Below are 14,092 nucleotides of genomic sequence, written 5' to 3' on the forward strand. Positions count from 1 at the left end.
TATATATATATATATATATATATATATATATATATATATATATATATGTGTGTGTGTGTGTGTGTGTGTGTGTGTGTGTGTGTGTGTGTGTGTATGAAAACTCATGTATAACATGACCACAGCTAATTCGTACAGAACAAAATAGAACTCTAAGCAAAATTTCCTAATTGCAGGATGCTCACTACATTCCTTTTTCAATTTCATGTGATTTCTTCATTCTGAAAGTATTATGAGTTTGCAGTTAATTTTATAGTTATAATTAGAAAGTACCAAGATTAAGTTGCACAGAGAATTTTTCCAGTTAAGTATTTGAAGAAACTGTGCCATTTTAAGAATCATTTTGATATACTTTACAGACTTTGGGAGAATAGATATAGTTAAATCACCTTACTTTATTGTTTGGTCAAAATACATAATAGCTACTCAGTTTGTAAGTACTTATTTGTCTGAATAGGTTGTCTATTATGAAAGAAAGGTTTTGCAGATTCTGTGAAGAGGAGAAAATTGTTTACTTGGCTTCTGTATGTTAGTAATATAGATAGGAAAAAAGTAAATGAATTGCTGTTTTAGATGTTTTCTAGTATTGTTTTTGTTTTTTTCCCCACATAATATTTTCTAATTATGGCTCTCTTCCCCTTATTCCTCCCAGTTCCTCTCCACCCCCCTCCTGTCCTGATCCATACTTTTTCTTTCTCCCATTAGGTAGCAAACATGTGTCTGAGGAATAATAATGAAGTGCAATAAAATAAAACAAAATCAAACAAAGCAAAATAGGACAAAAACCAAGCAAGGACAATATTGAAAGAAAAAGCATAAAAAATGCATATAGACACAGCATACACATATGCACACATACAGGAATTCCATTTAAAATGGAAGCCATAATAAATATATACACAAAATACAATATGAAATATATGCACATATGCACAAAGAACTAGTAATGTAAAATAAAATTTAAAAAGCCCTGAACAATATGAGACAAAGGACCTTCAAAGACTGGGTTGACTTAATTTTTCTTGGCCATCAACTGCTAGATATGGGGCCTATCCTTAAAAGTGGTTTGTTTCCCCAGTGAGACTCCTTTGTCTTATCTTATTGCATTATTATTCCCTGGACACACATTGGTTATCTAATAGGAGACAGTAAGGCGTGGTTCTGGATAGAAGTGGTGATGGAGAGGAACTGGGAGGAGTAAGGGGAGAACACATAGTATGAAAAAAAACTTATTTGCAAGTGACTATTCATTGTAGATTGTGGATTAGGAGGGGATTCATGTGTTCATTTCTTTTCAGCCCTAGGACCCTGTCTGATGCAGATGCATTCAGGTACTGGGCAAGAGCCATAGATTTTGTGAGTTCATATGTGCATCAGCTCTGTTCTTGTTAGAAGGCCTGGATTCCTTGGCATCCTGTACGCCCTCTAGCTTTTACACTTTCTCTGCATTTTCTTTCATGGAGTTTTATGAGCCCTGAATGGAGGTACTTGATGGAGAATTTCCTTTTAGGACTGAGTCTTCCAAAGTCTCTTACTCTATGCATATTTTCTTGCTGTGGGTCTCTGTATTTGTTTTCATCTACTACTGGATAAAGCTTCTCTGATGATGGCTGAACAGGAAACAAATTTATGCATATAGAAGAATATCATACAGAGTCATTTTGTAGTATTTGGATTTTTCCAGGGTTCTTGGCATTTCTAGTCTCACATTGCTTGCCACCCAAAAAGTATTGAGTAGGGGTTCTATCCCATGGGTTGGGCCTTAACTCAAATCCTATATTAGGTGGTTAATAACACATGCACAAGTGTATATTTCAGATAAAGGTTTTGTAGCTGACTGGAGAGATGGCTCAGTCATTAAAGTATAGGCTCACAACTTAATTTTTTTAATGTTGATTTAAAGGAAGACTTCTATTCTGTAACCATTTGCTAGAGTGCTGTAGTGGGATGTAAAGAAGTCCTAGACTTTTTATGATATGAATAGGTTTCACTATCACCCACTCTATATTCTATTGTCTTCCTCCAGTTTAGCCTTAAGGGTTTACTCCAAGAAAAAATGGTGAGGAGATAGTATAGACAGACACCATGGCTGTACCTTATATTCTTTTCAAATTGCTTTTTATTTCTGGACAATGCTGCAAAATCCCTTTAATTTTTAAATTTTTTAAAAATTTTTCTTCTTATTATAATGAAGAAGATAAGCCATTTACAAACCAAACATAGAAAACCACGTGTTTATATTTAATTTTCATTCTAAAGAAGAGTTATGGTTATATTTATCAACACTTTTTTAGATAATATAGTTTAGTCATTTTCTATCCCTTTCCCAAACTCTTCCCAGACCTCCTACTCCTCTATGCTCCCAACCTCACATTGTTTCTTTCTCAAGTACTAAAAATAAAGAAACAGACAGCCAGTGATGCAAAAAATATGAAACCAAAACAAAATACTCATAAACAAAAGTTGACTCTACTTTTGTGTTGGCTAACTATTCCTGAGCATAGGGCCTACCCTGGAATGTGATATAATCAATGACACCTTATTGTAAAATACAAGCAAACAAACATATTTTCCCCTTTCCAGCAGGTATCAATTGCAAATAGCTTTTTGATCAGTGGTGGGAATTTATGTCTGTCATCTCACTGTTAAACTTTTGTATGACTTGAACATGTGCAGGACTTCTACTTGATTCCATAGTCTCTGTGAGTCACATGTGCATTAATCCTGGTGTTTCTGGAAGGCACTATTTCTTTATCCCACTTAGGGCTGTTCCAACTAACTGTTCCATATACAATGTCCAGTTGTGGATCTCTCTTTTAACTACCATCTATTATAAGAAGAATCTTCTCTGAAAAGGTTTGTATAGTACACTGATATATGAGTATAACAAGAGCTCATAAGGAGTCATTTTATTACTGATAAGTGTAATAATGTTAGTAGGATTTCACCTAAAAAATATGACCTATTTAGTCTGAGGCTCTTAATCTCATTAACAGTCTTTTGCTCAGGTTTAATCCATATAATGTCTTTAAAATCCAATCTAGCAGTGGTTGTTGATTCCCATAGCATTTGGGTAATTATTGCAGCAGTGCATTCTATAGGATGGTTCTTGATGTAATTTCACAGGTTTTATGGATAGGTTACATTGATGATTACTTTTTTCCTCTGGTAGTGTAGAAAGTGTCCTGCAGCACCATAAACTCTAGTCAGTAGTAGTAAAGCTTCCTGTTGGACAAAGCAAAATATTTTAATGTTGGATAACACTGTCTTCAGCATCAAGGACTTACCACCCCATTTATGGAGGGTAATCAATAGTCTTGATAATAGCCTATTTGAGTAGTGTGTAGGACCTCTTTGATCAACACTTTAACAACATGTAACCCATTGCTGACATGGTGAGTTCTACTTGGCAGCAAGAGATGTCTAATTGAATGAAATATTGTATCCCCTACTATGTAGTGACTTCATTCAAATCTCTTTCATATATGTATACATTTTAGGAACCCTCTAAATAGTTGCTTCCATATGCCTTTCAAAAGGCCCTAAGTGACTTTTCCTTTTTCTCTCTTATCCTGTTTTCCCATCCTACTCCCCATTTAATTGTCCCATTCTACTTTCTTCTCAATCTCTTCATAGTGGGTGTGTTCTATTTCCCCTTTCTTGAAAGTACTCCCTCTCCCTGCTGGATTGATAATAGTTCTTCAACTGCTGTGGTCATTATGACTGAATTATACATGCCTAACGCTTAAAGGAATGGAAAACCTGAACATTTGTTTCGTGGGTATTAACTTACTTGAGATGGTTGTGTCTAGTTCACCCATCTACCTGCAAATTTATAATTTCATTTTTCTTAACATATGTATAATAATTTAGTGTGAAATAATTCAATGTTCATAGGTGTACCACATTTTCACTATCTGTTCATTAGTGGATAGACATCTGGACAGTTTACCATTTCTACTATTAACAGAGGAACAACAAACATGGATGATCAAGTACATTTGTAAAAAGATGTAGAGTTCTTTGAGTATATTAGCAAGAATTATATAACTCAACTTTCAGGTAGATAGTCATATTAGAATTTAAAAGAGAATACCTAAAATAAATGCAGCTACTTGCAATTTTCATGGTATTAACAAATATTAAAGCAATCAAGAATATGGAAATTATATCCTGTATGCCTTATATAGAGAGTGATAAAAAGAATTCTCATACGTGGTAATGATAGGACATTCAAAACATTTTGTGTTTAGATTATTTATCTGCTCTTATCAAGTCAGGATTCTCAGCATTATATGTCACCTACTGCATTCTACAAGAGAAATAAATAGGGCATAATTCTAAATTGAATGCCATTTTCACTCTTACTTTTCTTGGGGAGATTGTTTGTGTCTGACTGTACTCTGGCTATAATTCTTGTGTAACTTACTATGTAGATCAGGCTGGCTTCAAACCAATAGAGATCTGCTACCTCTGCTTTCTGACTGTTGAGATTAAAAGTATTTACCATCATACACTCAGCTCATTCTTTTATAATTGAAATATAATACATAATTTTAATGAGGAATATCTTTTTAATACCTATGCTCTATATGGAAAATAAGTCTATATCTTCTGCTAAAACATCACTGTTTTATTTTTAATTTCATCATAATCTTTGTGTTCTATAAACCTAAAGTACAAATTTATATTTTATGGCTTCCAGCATAATATAACAGCACCCCATTTCAATGACTCTACTGTTGTATATACAAACATTTTCACATCAAAAAATGTACATTGTGGCATTATGTTAATCAGATGCTGGTACTTGCTAGAACCTTTATATCTGCCATTATAGATGAAGTAATCTTTCTTACTAAGAAGTTTATTATTCAGTCCTCTCTTGGCATATTTCCATCAACCAATTGACATTTCATTGATATTTACTATTTAATTTTCCTTCTGTGATACATTTAGAAGGGATGGGAAGAAAAACTACAAGTTAAATTTTGTAGATATTTGGAGAAGAAAAATTTAGTATATAGTTGGTATTTATTTTTTCATTTTTGCAAGGCAAAATGGAAATTATACGTAAAATTTGACTGAGTATACTCTAACACATGATAATATAATATGCATTTTACTGCCTTATATTTAATGCCTAACAGTTGATAGGCATACACATTCTGCACCAGTTCATATTATATCATGGTCAGGTCCAAGTAGTAGCAATTCTAGATTTTCCTCTAAATAAGTACCAGCAATATACCACCGTCACATATATCCAAATCACTGAGTATTTTCTCAATTGTGGCATCACTTTGTCTGTATCTCTAGCCATTGCATCAGTGAAAATCTTCTGCTCCAAAAATTTACTTTGCTTATCCTTAAATAGACACACATCCATTCCCACCCTTTCCACCCCCTTGGCATTTGTTTTCCCAGTGCTATAAGCCTTTGTATTAACATTGGACTCATGAAAAACCATCAAAAGATCTACTATAATAGTAAGAGGATATCAAGTGAGAGCTGGCATCATTTAAACTTGAATGTGAAGGGTCATATTGTGAGTCTCTTGAGATCCTGAGATGGTGCTATTATTTATCTCACATAGTAGAACTATTACTTAGTCAAGTCAGCCTTTCTAACTACCTGTGGTCATGGAGGGCAATTTTGTTAACAAGAGGATGTAGAATGGAAAATATGTAACTAAAAAGAGAATGAGAGGATGAATACTCCTCTTAATTTTCAGTGAACAAATGAGAATGGATTGAATAGAGGTTAACCATTTAAAGTATAGGTACACTGTAACATAGATATTTCTAGTGAATTAACAGACTTTTCTTGTAACTGAAAATTGTCTGACATAAAACCTGTAAGTTGGGATTCCATATGTATGTGCAGCTTACCTAATAACAAGGAATGAACAAATGGTGAAATGATCTTGACCTAAAAATATACCATTAAAACAATACAACTTTAATTTCCATAGTGAGCTATCACTAAAAAAAATAAATAAAAAGAAATGGAAATTTGTCAAGATTAATTTCTTAAATCAATATCTCTAAATTTCAAGGAAACATTACCATCATCTGTTCTGTGCTGATTTATAAATATATTATCTTGCTGCTGGGCGAATGCAAGCCAGTTTTCCTCCCATTCTTTGATTTTTCACTTTGCTGCTGTCTCCAAGTGGAGAAATTAACTGGTAATTGTTATGGATAACAGACAAAGTGTGACATTGTAGTTCATTGTTTATTTTCTCTGACATCATCTTTGTTTTCCAGTTCTATGTCAGTTGGTAGTCAATTTCTTTTACAAGACTAACAGAATGAAACAAAACCACTCTGATCAGATTTCTAATATGCTAAATGAATTAATGAGTGGTTGACATATGCAATGGAATTTATTTTTAATTAAGGAAACCAACATCCCTAAATGTTTGTTAAATTTAACAAAAAAACTATTGGCCTGCAAATAAAATTTGTTTCTTGCACATTCTGTACAGAAAAGCATGACTGAGTGCCTTTGCAAAATGTCTAATTCTAAGTGCCATTTCTCATATTTAATGATGTTATGAACTCCAGTGAACTGTTTAATCTCTGTGAGCCTCAATTTCTCTCATCTATGAAATGAAGAGTAGAGACAAATATTCCATATGACTGTGTGGGCTATTTGATAAAGAAATAAATTGAGAAATTTTGAAACATTCCTTTATCCACACATGTTCAGTAAATGTTAGTATTATCAATATACATTTCTGAGTAATTGTTGCACACCTCATTTATATTCTGTGAAAATAAAAATAATTAAGCAAAAATAGGTAGCATTGCTTTGAGATGAGAAAAATACCTCCTTAATAGTCATTTCTGATTCACTTAGTTGTTTTAGAGAGTGATAAGCCATTGCTATTTTTATAATCCCTTCACTTCTTATTTTGGGATATTTCCATATTCCAGTCTATTATAGATATCATTTGCTAAAATTAATTTCTAGAGTAATGATGTTTAAAAGCTAATAAGTTCATCATAATCCATACAGTTAATGGACTATAAGATATTCAACAGTTGATTGTGTCACTTACCCTGTCCCCTACTTTGTTGAGTATGGTAACTGAGGCCCAGTATCCAGTTCTGTTACCCTGGCCTCATAACCTTTAGCTACCAGTGTAAATGTATCTCCATCTACACTGGCCAGGTTGGGGTCCATATCAACAATGCCTCCTAGGAGCTCTACTACCTGGAACATAGTGTCAGCTGGTGGCGACATGCCAAATGACAAGACCACTGGTGGGAGGAGATGACTCCTGCAATACCTTCTTCAGTGATCCAGGCAGTATCAGGCATATGCCTAGGGTACTCACTGATTGTGAACATGGAAGCCACAGTTTTGATAAATTTTGCAGTACCTACTACTGCCAGCTCTTCTGTCCTAAGCAGCTCATCACAGGCAAAGGTGTTTTAACTATCTATGCCAGTGGCCACTACACTATTGAAAAAGAGAACACTGATGTGGTCTTGAACCAACTTCTCAAGCTGGATAACAAATACACAGGTTTTCAGTGATTCTGTTTTCTAATGCAGGGGAACTGGCCCTTGGATCACCCCACCCCGTGCAGATGAAATGGCTCTCTATTGATTACAGAGAGAAGCACAAGCTGAGGTTCTCCAATTAACCATTCCCTAGGTTTCCACTGTCATTGTTGAGCCCTACAATTCCATACTCACTAACCACACAACCCTGTAACAGCCTGATTTTCCCTTCATGGTACACAATGAGGCCATGTAAGGTATCAGTTTTAGGAACATCAATATTGAGGACTCAAACTACACTTACCTTACCTACACTAACCTTAACTATATTTTAGTCAGATTATGTCTCCCATCACCACTTTCCTCAGATTTGATGGGGCCCTGAATGTTTATCTGACAGAATTTCAAATGAATCTGCCACCCTACCCTCCAATGCACTTCCTTCTGGCCACATATGCCCCTGTCGTCTAAGCTGATTGAGCCTACCATGAGCAGGTTTCTATAGCAGGGATAATCAATTGTTGTTATGAGTTGGCCAACCAGAAGGATAAATGTGACTCTACCTATAGTAAGTACATGGCTTGCTGTCTGTTGTGGATTAGTGATTTGGTTTCCAAAGATGTTGATGCTGCCACTGCAACCATGAAAACATACCACAACATTCAGTTTGTAGACTGGTATCCTACTGGCTTCAGAGTTAGTATTAATTACCATTCCCCAATATGGTACGTGGTAGAAACCTGGATAATGTATTTGTGTGCATGCTGAGCAATAGCACAGCAATGACCGAGGCTTGGGCTTACCTATACCACAAGTTTGACCACAAGTTTAACAAATTTAACAACAAGTATGCTAAATGTACCTTTTTGCAGTGAAATGTGGACAAAGGCACAGAGGAAGGGGAGGTCTCTGAGGCACTTGAAGACATGGCTGCCCTAGAGAAGGATTATGAAGTGGTTGATGTGGATTCTCTTGAGGGAGAGTACAACTAATCCACTCCTTTCAGTCACTTAACAAGTCAGAAGAGCAGAACTTCTACTCCAACATGAGTTGACAAGCATCAGTGGTTCTAATTGGATTATTTTCATTCTGTGTTTATGTGTATCTTTTCTAAGAATACAAATAAAGTTTTTTATCATGTCTCAAAGTGAAAGCTTTAAGGAAAAAAAGAAATTCAAATATTACCTTATTCTATCATTGGTTGCCTTGTTTGCATTATATTAAATCAAACTATCAATGTTTAAAATATGATAATAAATGTTATTTTAGTCTTTACTAGGTGTTCTAGATGCAGATTCTGAAAATGAATTTAGTGAATGTATTAGAATATAGGTAAATATTTCTTTTCTATAAAAGCACATGCAATAAGTATTAAAATAAAATAAATATTAGTACTTGCTCTATTTGCAACTATTATACCAATGGGTTTCAATAAAACCATACTTATGGATATTGAATTTTGATTTTTTTCATATTCAAAATAGAATTAAAAATTCTATTTTAAAATTGAATATGAAAAAATTAAAAATTAAAATTAAAATTAAAAATTTTAAATTCAATTTTAAAGTAGAATCTTAGTTCTTCATCATGAAAAATTGCTAGCTGGTTTTATTTAACTCACAAGCTGAAATTTGTTTAACCCTATTCTAGAAGCATGCTGGGAAACATACAATTCATATTGCCTAGGAGAAAAAAAAATCCTAAAAATGTTTTCAGGCTGGGAGACATATTTAAGCTCCTTAGAGATTTGAACTTTCTCACTATTCTCAGTAGATAACTCTAGCTTACTCTTTTAGAAATGTTTTGATTTCACACTGTGTTTAGATTCATTATTTTATATCAGGATGCTCTCAACACTATTAGGGAAACTCAAATAAAGCTGACTGTGTTATTTGACATTGATACAAAACGATAAAAAAGCATATAGAAAGCACCTCCATACATGATCCTTAACTTTAATAGATATTTGCAGAATGTTTAATAACTGTATGGTATCTTAAAACCATGCTTTCTATTTGCTTATATTCTAGGGAAGAAAAAAATTATATGCCAACAAGTATAATGATATAGTAATATCTAAAAACAGTATATCCCCAAAGTCATAAATAACAACTTTTAAACTTAACTAGAAAAATATGCTTACAGGAACTTAATTTTAATTCCAGTTAGTTATCTACTAATGTGAGTATGTGAACATATACTTCTCATGTGAAGTACACACTTTAGGTACCTACTATTTCATAAATGACTAGATCTTTTTGTATTTAAGAAATATGTTTATACTGAAATGAAATCACAATATTTAATGGGAATACTGCCAACAAGCATTTGTTTTTTGAATCCTATCACAGTATTGTTTCATTCTGCCTTTAAGACTCCTCATAGTATTAACTTAGGTAGTCAGAGTATAGCTTAAGAAGTACTAGAAAAACATTTCACAGGTCAAATATTCTGCCCTCATATATCCAGCTGATTTTCCGAATTTATTTTTGGAGATTACTTCCTCTCTTTCAAGGCCATCATTGTCTTTTGTTTAGCTGTAAATAGCCATGGCCTTTCTGTTACTACTTTCAATAGGAACACATTCATTTGTAGACAACCAATACACTTTTCCATATGTTATTGGTCATTGTTTTACTGTGGTAAGAATACTTAAAGTTAGGTCTAATCTCTTTAAATTTTGAATGTTATTGTGTAGCATATCTCTTAAACTTATTTGTCATGTGTAACAGAAACGTTATAAAATTCTACTCTGTGATTCAACTCTGCCATAGCCCATAACTTCTTACTAACTTCTGTACCACTCCACCTTTCTATGAGTTTGACTTTTGAGGACATACTATATAAGTCAAGTAATGTAGTATTTTTTCCTGCTAATGCTACATAATTCCATCTAGCAAAAATTCTTTAAAATCATCCATATTTCCCATCACATATTTCCCATCACATGATTCCTATTGTCCCCAGTACAGAATAATAAATTAATTGTATGAGTGTACCATGTTTTATCCTTTAAATCACCTATGTTAATTTAGATGTTTCCCTATTTGTGAATGATGTGGCAATTTATAGGTGGTTAATAATTGGGGTCAACATCACAGGGTCCAGAACCTTCCAGGAGAAAAGCCTCTGGTCATGCCGATGTGGGGTTATCTAGATATTTAATTATTTAGATATCCCTCTTAGTCCAAATATTGGTGACCATAGGCCAATGAGTGTAGAACCATCTACTGCAGCACAACAAACCTACAAGCAACAGCATCCTCAAAATGAACTGACTATACTTCTCCGAGAAATTATCAACTACCAAAAGCATCTCAGTTAGGGGAGAAGACTGAAGAGTGCCCCTCCCCCCTAGTCCGTATTGACAGGATGATTGATGTGATCATGTGCTCAGCTCCTCTGAGTTCATATGTGTGTCGGTAATGTCATGTCCTTTCAGCCAAATTAGAACATTACATGTAGATTTAACACCAAACCGAAAGGAGGGTCACACTCTTCAGTGGACTTGGGTCTTGGACTAAATAAAAAGAAGAAAGTGAGCTGGACATCAACATCCTTCATCCTCTGTTCCCGACTATAAATTAAATGTGAGCTCTCCCAGTCCTCTCCTACTCTTGATACAGTGACTCCCAGGATAAATTGTACCAGAAATGTAATCCAAAACAAATCATTTCCTTGGATGATTTTTTTGTTGAGTATATTAGCACTACAACAAAAAAATAATAAAAACAATCTTCCAAACTCTTTTCATTTGTTCTAATCCCTAATATCTATTTTTATTTTCAAAATAACCATATTCAAAATGTTCAGTAATAGTTTGGATTAGTTGTATGTTTTAAACATTTGTGTATCTTCACTGAAGAAATGTTTATTCAAGTAACTCAAACATTGTAGCATTGCAGCCAAATGAAATATTCTGCTTAATTTTGTTGGTTTTGCAAATTTAAATCCTTTATTTCATTAATCCATTTCATTGAATTCTGCCTGAACAAATAGGGTTGAAGTTAGTTGAAATTTGCAAACTGAACTACAGACATTATATAGATAAATTCAGTTAATGCTCAATAAAGATATTTAGGAAAAGATCAATCAAGGTTTATTTTTTAATTATTTTATTATATATTTTCTTCATTTACATTTCAAAAGATATCCTGAATGTCCCCTATAACCTCCCGCCTACTCTGCTCCCCTGCCCACTCACTCCCACTTCTTGGCCCTGGCGTTCCCCTGTATGGGGCATATTAAGTTTGCAAGACCAAGGGGACTCTCTCCCCAACAATGGCTGACTAGGACATCTTCTGCTATATATGCAGCTAGAGACACGAGCTCTGAGGGTACTGGTTAGTTCATATTGTCGTTCCACCTCTAGGGTTGCAGACACCTTCAGTTCCTTGGGTAATTTCTCTAGCTCCTCCATTGGGGTATCTGTGTTCTATCCTATAGATGACTGTGGGCATCCACTTCTATATTTGCCAGGCACTGGCATAGCCTCACAAGAGAGAGCTATATCAGTGTCCTTACAGCAAGTTTTTGCTGGCATATGCAATAGTGTCTGTGTTTGGTGGCTGATTATGGGATGGACTCCCAGGTGGGACAGTCCCTGGGTTGTCCATCCTTTTGTCTTAGCTCCAAACTTTGACTCTGCAACTTCTTTCATGGGTACTTTATTGCCTATTTTAGGGAGGAATGAAGTAGCCATGTGTTGGTCTTACTTCTTCTTGATTTTCTTGTGTTTTGGAGATTGTATTTGGGTATTCTAGATTTCTGGGCTAATATCCACTTATCAGTGAGTCCAAACTAAGTGAGTTATATTGTGATTGGGTTACCTCACTCAGGATGATATGCTCCAGATACATCCTTTTGCCTAAGAATTTCATAAATTAATTGTTTTTTATGGCTGAGTAGTACTCCATTGTGTAAATGTACCACATTTTCTGTATCCATTCCTCTGTTGAGGGACATCTTGGTTCTTTCCAGCTTCTGGCTATTATAAACAGGGCTGCTATGAACATAGTGGAGCATGTGTCCTTATTACCAGTTGGAACATCTTCTGGGTATGTACCTAGAAGAAGTATTGCTGGATCTGCAAGTAGTACTATGCCCAGTTTTCTGAGGAACAGCCAGACTGATTTCCAGAGTNGTTGTACAAGCCTACAATCCCACCAGCAATGGAGGAGTGTTCCTCTTTCTCTACATCCTTGCCAGCATCTTCTGCCACCAGAATTTTTGATCTTAGCCATTCTGACTGGTATGATGTGAAATCTCAGGGATGTTTTGATTTGCATTTCCCTGATGATTAAGTATGTTGAACATTTTTTTCACATGCTTCTCAGCCCTTCGGTACTCCTCCCTCGAGGATTCTTTGTTTAGCTCTGTACCCAATTTTTTTAAAGGGATTATTTGAGTTTTTGGAGTTCAACTTCTTGAGCTCTTTGTATATACTGGATGTTAGTCCCCTATCAGATTTAGGATTGGTAAAAATTCTTTCCCAATCTGTTGGTTGTCTTTTTCTCTTATTGACAGTATCTTTTGCCCTACAGAAGTTTGGCAATTTTATGATGTCCCATTTGTCGAATCTTGATCTTACAGCACAAGCCATCATTGTTCTGTTCAGGAATTCTTCCCCTGTGCCCATTTCTTCGAGGTTTTTCCCTACCTTCTGTTTCTATTTTGTGGAATANTTTGAGGAGAGTTGGAATGAGGTCTTCTTTGAAGGTCGGATAGAACTCTGCACCAATCCCATCTGGTCCTGGGCTTTTTTTCATTGGGAGACTCTTAATGACTGCTTCTATTTCTTTAGGAGAAATGGGACTGTTTAGATCATTAATCTTATCCTGATTTAACTTTGGTATCTGGTCTAGAAAAATTGTCCATTTCATCCTGGTTTTCCAGTTTCATTGAGTATAGCCTTTTGTAGTAGGATCTGATGATGTTTTGAATTTCCTTAGGCTCTCTTGTTATGTCACCCATTTCATTTCTGATTTTGTTAATTAGGATACTGTCACTGTGCCCTGGCATTAGTATGGCTAAGGGTTTATCTACCTTATTGATTTTCTCAAAGAAACATTTCCTGGTTTGGTTGATTCTTTGAATAGTTCTTTTTGTTTCTACTTGGCTACTTCTGCATTAAGTTTGATTATTTCCTACAGTCTATTCCTCTTGGGAGAATTTGCTTCCTTTTGTTCTTGAACTTCTTTTTTTTATTTTTTATTTTTTTATTTTACTTATTAGATATTTTCTTTATTTACATTTCAAATGCTATCCTGAAAGTCCCCTATACCCTCCCCCTGCCCCTGCTCCCCTACCCACCCACTCCCATTTCTTGTCCCTGGCATTCCCCTGTGCTGGGTCATATAAAGTTTCCAAGACCAAGGGGCATCTCTTCCCAATGATGGCCGATTAGACCATCTTCTGCTAGGTGTCCTGTCAGGCTGCTAGTGTATGTTCTCTTCAGTTTCTTTTTGGAGGCACNCNAGGCTATGAGTTTTCCTCTTAGGACTACCTTCATTGTGTCCCATAAGTTTGGGTACTTTGTGGCTTCATTTTCATTAAACTCTAAAAAGTCTTTAATTTCTTTC

General features: G+C 34.9%; 1 protein-coding gene and 1 pseudogene across 2 annotated transcripts in view; both read left to right on the forward strand.

Annotated features, from left to right (window-relative positions):
* Klhl4 (kelch like family member 4) overlaps positions 1–14,092 on the forward strand; it is a 72,489-nt gene that overhangs the window by 9,078 nt on the left and 49,319 nt on the right. The gene's annotated exons all lie outside the window — the stretch shown is intronic.
* Positions 7,156–8,503, forward strand: LOC110313695 (annotated as a pseudogene).

The sequence above is a fragment of the Mus pahari genome, chromosome X (assembly GCF_900095145.1).
Source record: "Mus pahari chromosome X, PAHARI_EIJ_v1.1, whole genome shotgun sequence".
Classification (NCBI taxonomy): domain Eukaryota; kingdom Metazoa; phylum Chordata; class Mammalia; order Rodentia; family Muridae; genus Mus; species Mus pahari.